Below are 5402 nucleotides of genomic sequence, written 5' to 3'. Positions count from 1 at the left end.
CCCTGAATGACGTCACATTTTCAATCTTTATCCTGGTGGGCCGGTCTCTAGTCAAAATGCCCGGGCCGATATTTTGTCCCAGTCCAGCCCTGCTATAAAGTATTTTAAATGATATTGTCTTTGTGAGAATATGCAAATATGCAAAATTTGCTAACACATTTAAATCTAGTCCTTCTACCATCAAGAGGACAAAAAACAAAACAAAAGCTATATTTAAATTGTCATCAGCCACCTGCATCCTAATGAGGGCGTACAACATTTTTCTTTTAGTATTTAGTATAAACACAAAGCCAACAATGCAGTACTTCAACGTAATTTTCAAAGTGATTCCACTGCAGAATGTGCCCGCTGAAAGACTGCATAGGCTACAATGTTGTACAAGCCTGACTGCTCATCAATACTTTTGTTGCCTGTTGAAGTTCAGAATCTAGCTGTTACATTTAGCAATGATGCAATAACGCAATGTGTTTACGGTAATGCGTTTAACCCAGCACTTATCGTCATTTGTAGGCCTACATGTGGAAAAATAATGATATAATACAGTTTGGAAGCCGAATATGATGGATTTTTGAGTTTATTTTCAATTTATCACTGTCTGCAAACAAACAGCCTATAAGGTAACATTAACCACAACAGCAGATGCCAACACACACAAACACACACAAGATACTACACTAACTAACTTTCACCCACTAGAAATGTAGCACATTTCCCCTGACGTGTTAAAAATGTCAGCGTCAGCGTCATTAGACTTGTTCTTAACCCTATAATGCCCTTTGTATCATATTTGTTACATGAGTTTCTGAGACCTCTATCTCATCTACATGATCAATACTTGCAATAATATCAAAATGTTATGTACTAAACTCTCTTTTTTTTGGTCTAAAATTAAGATTGTTGTCAACAAAAAGTTGCCAAAACACCCAATGTATCAAATGTGATACAAAAAAATATAATAAATATATAATGAAAATATATAATTAACAACATGATATAGAAAAAAATGTAGATTTTGTTAGTGTTAATACACATATCAGTTCCCAAAAAAATCTGAATTTTTTCACTATTTTGTGATGGGTTGGGTCTTACAGGGTTAAATGAAACCAAAGTATAAACGACAAAAACACAGACAGAGACAGCCATGAAATGGAAACACTGACAGTACAATTAGTGTACATCTTTAATATTGGTGAAGACTGTTGTTGATGATTAGTGAAGAAGTTCACTTTTCCATAAATGTCACAAAATGTTACAAAATCACAAATCAGATAAAACTAATTCTGATTTATTTCTGATAAATCTAAACCAAACCAAAGCGATCTGGGCTTTTCACATGGGACTCTGGAGACACAACGGTTTGCAAAACTCAGTGTATTTTTGCTTGTATTACCGGTAGGCTTAGTTATTTCCTTTTTTCTACAAGCACCATCATCTGTTCTTTCAAATATGAAAGCTGGCAAAGTATTGATATAGATTCCAGAGTTATTTTCATAGTCATTTTGGTCGTCTTTGGGTGAATCTCCTGAACCTGCAGGAAGCTTGAATAAAGTGATATTTTCATAGGTATCAGCGAGTACACTACGTTTGGTTGCCGTGGCATCAGATGTTAAAGGATCTGCTCTTTGTTGGTGAGCAGAGACAGATGAACTCTTAGGAGACTTGTTACTACCCTTTGTCCTCTTGTCAGTGTCATCATAACCACAGCTGCCCTGTTGACAAGTGAAAAAGAAAAAAAATCAGCATGCTCTTATATGATCCGCATTTATTGGGTTTGTGTAGAAAATCAATTTTTAAATGATTATTAATTTAAGTACAAAAAAATGGATTTCTGTGAGTATCCATACATTTACAATTATCTGGATCTGTGTTACAGAGTAACCAGTCTAAGCAAAGCTGATCTACGTACCTCACCCTAGTGAGGTACCCAGAGCTGTAACTCTGTCAAACAAGCTCAGTCCCAAAGAAAACAGATTAAAGTGTGTTTTAAGCTCGTTTTTAACAATTCATTGGACAGGGTCAGTCATTTCCTAACACTGATTTTTGGCTAATCAGTGCATACTGCAGAAGCTAAAGAAACTCTACCAAAAATAAAACATGAGATCTAAAATATTGAATGATACCCTTCAGTGATGTTGTTGCACAGGTTTATCTGTGGATAGAGGCAGTATAAAGAATATTTTTCTACCATTACATGTAAAAGAAATGCATGAGGGTGGTAAGAGTATTTTTTCATCTAACAGCGTGTTAGTTGTGTTTTGATATAACACAGAAGGATTTACTCACATTATACTCCTATAACTACAAACATGAACATGGTTTTGTGCTTCAGTTTATATTCCCTCTTTTTATTTGTGTACTACTTTCATAGTGATCCCCGTTTTCTGACTCATACCTCTCTTTTGTTTGCACTGGTGAGGTCTGCACCTTTGGAGCAAATTAATTGTTTATGTTTTGAGGTTTTTCTGGACTTCCGGAAACATACTGCCAGCAGCAAGACGGAGATCAGACCAACACCACCAACGGTAGCAAACACGATGGTACCTGATGAAAACAAGACAATTATCAGATCTTGTTCATGTAAACACTTTAAGCCAATAAGCTATTAGCTAAGCTAATATCAAACAAAACTTTACCTGTGTTGATTTTAGGTTCTTCTTCAGCTGTGAAGTTTAGGGCTGTAGGAAGAATTAAGTATTACTTCATGTAAGTTTATCTGTGAGTCACATTCATAAGGACTGATATGTGTATGTATACCTGTTGAAAGTTCTATAGGCTCCATGGTTCCTGTTCCAGTTGTGAAGTTTGTTGTGTTGGTATTTTGATTTGTCCATGTGGCAACTCCCGGTATGAAAGTTGTCACGGTTGCAACAGCTGTTTAAGAGAGTGGTTATTTACAAGGTATTTATACTATTTGTACTTACCTTTGTCAGAACATATACAACACCACTTCCAAAAAAGCTGGGATGTTGGGCACAGGTTCACCAATATGGGTGAACCTGTGCCAGTTTCCTCGGTGTGACAATAATCAAGAGATTCAGAGAATATGTAAAACTCTTTATAAGAGATAAGCCTGATACTCAGTACTGGATGTCCATGACGTTTGGGTCCTCAGTTGGCACTAAATTAAAAGCAGCATTGGTTCTGTTTTTATCTGTTTTAATTTAGTGCCAACTAAACCCCTAACCCTAACCCTAATTAACTGCATCAAAATCATTGTCTGTGAACAAAGTTAACAATGCAATCCACAAGTGCAGGTTAAAGCTCTGTCCTGTAAAGAAGAAGTCATATGTGAACAAGATCCAGAAATACCACCGTCTTCTGTGAGTAAAAGTTGATTTTAAATGCACTGAGGCAAAGTTTAATGTGTTCAGACAAATCAAATCTGAAATTCTTTTTCACAAAAATAGGTGGTGACCATCATTGTTGAGATCGGGTTGAGAAGCGTTATATAAGAAGTGGTCCATTTACCACAATTATTGTGAACCACAGGATTATAAACATTTATAAATGCAATTCTAAGTATCATATATAATAAAACCTTAGCTGTAATAAATTTATGTTTATTTCTCTGAAATCAAAAAGCCATTTTTTCATAACTGTTGTGTAGAAGAAGTAGTAATAAAAGCAAAACATTGAAATATGATAGTGCAGTATGAGCGGGTAAAATTGTACAAAACTTTGTTGTTAAATTTATTTCGTTGCATTAACCCACAAACTGGGAATTGTACCTGCATGAATGTAAATACAAATATAAAGTTAAGCGTATTCATGTATACCTACCATTCTTTACTGTTAGGTGTACCTCAGCATATGTATCGAAACCAGTCCGCTCCACAGCACACCAGTATTTCTGTGAGTCTGACAACTGAAGATTGCTGAAGGTCACAGTGAAGAATCCATCCCCAGAGTCCACCAGAGCAATCCTCCCTGACTCTGCTCTTCCTCCAGATTCGACAGTAACCAGTATGTCTCCTGTGCTTTTACATGGATCTATGCAGAAATACTTGTTGTTGCTCCATGCATATGTGTGTGAGCACTGGAAGGACACACTTCTCCCTTCAAATTCCTCTACATTGATTATGACTCCATCAATCAATGTAACTGTTGAAATTGAAGCAATAATGTAATAAGTCATGTAGTAATAATAATAAGTGATGTGATAAGATACAAGACATCAAAATAAACATTTAAATGACATAAACTACTAAACTTGTGTAGTCACTTACCATATAAAAGGCAGTAGAGGAAAGAAGTCTTCGTCATTGTAGCTGAAAAAGTGACACTTGTACGTAGTTCTTTATTTTGAGTGATCTCTTAGACTCTACATTTACACATTACAACCCAGACCTGCTTCTGGAGGTCTGCTGTTAATCTGACTTTTTAAGGTTTGTGGGCACAAAGGGAGGAAATGACACCTACACAACCCACAACCTCGTTTATGACAGTTTCTTTTTACCGTTTCACGAACATTGTCAGTAGCTATATATATATAAATACTCTATTATACTCTATTCCTTATGCAAATAAAAGCAGTGAAAAATCACTGGCTGAGCAGGAGAGGAGATGAAAATAGTTTTTGATTTCGTTTTTTCCGTTGTTGTTTTTTTTAAATTACAGAAATGTTGGATAATTTCACACAATATCATAAATTTAATTGTAGCAATTGTTTAATATTTTGGAAACTTAATTGAATGCTTTTTTTGAGACAGCAATTTCACAGATATATATTAAACTGTTAACAATCGTCCTGGTTTGAAATTTGAAATGTTTGTCAAAATGTCTTCTTCTGTAATTACACTCCTTTTACAAACAGCCAAATACCGAGGTTTTCATTAGTACAGATATATTTTGAATATTTTTAGGTGCTATCTCAAACCTTTCAGTCAAAGGCTGACAGGTCAATAGTTGGCAGTTTACTTATAAGAGTCATTGTGTTTTAGAGTTATGGTTTTGTGGTTTAAAAGCTGTCAGTGTCTACCCCTGACTTCTATCACCAAGAACATCCTTCCTGTAAAACGAGTAATCAAGACTTTCTAGCAGACATACATGTGAGCATGTATAAGCAAACACATGTACAAACAACACTATACTAAAATCATGTCTCGTATAAAACAAAACAAAACAGTTATATTAAAACATTAAAGCAAAGCCACTTTACAAAATGAACATGTGTTTTAATGCCACTAAAGAAAATATTTTTTTGACTCCTTATGAATAATCCAATAACAAAATGATCAACTGGTTAAATGCTGTATGATCTTGCATGCATGTTACACTGAAGCTGGGTTTTTTTTTTTTTTTATCTCAGTGCAAATAAATCTGCCTACAAAAGTCGCTTCACTCTTCTGTGTAGTTTCTTTAGGGTCTAGTAAGTACAATGAGTGACATGAACTGACAGACAA

The 5402-nt window shown here is 35.1% G+C and overlaps 1 long non-coding RNA gene across 1 annotated transcript; it reads right to left on the bottom strand.

Moving 5' to 3' along the window:
• Window positions 1–2357: 2357 nt before the first annotated feature.
• LOC121815135 lies at window positions 2358–2975 on the bottom strand. Its single transcript, XR_006054808.1, has 3 exons — window positions 2755–2975; window positions 2634–2675; window positions 2358–2541 (listed from the first exon to the last, which is right to left on the bottom strand). It is a non-coding gene; the product is annotated as an uncharacterized LOC121815135 (long non-coding RNA).
• Between the last annotated feature and the right edge of the window lie 2427 nt (window positions 2976–5402).

The sequence above is a fragment of the Haplochromis burtoni genome, unplaced genomic scaffold, assembly GCF_018398535.1.
Source record: "Haplochromis burtoni strain Fernald_Lab_line unplaced genomic scaffold, NCSU_Asbu1 Contig_140, whole genome shotgun sequence".
NCBI classification, from domain to species: domain Eukaryota; kingdom Metazoa; phylum Chordata; class Actinopteri; order Cichliformes; family Cichlidae; genus Haplochromis; species Haplochromis burtoni.
The sequence above is the reverse complement of the archived record's forward strand: the minus strand, read 5'-3'. Positions and strand labels throughout refer to the sequence as shown.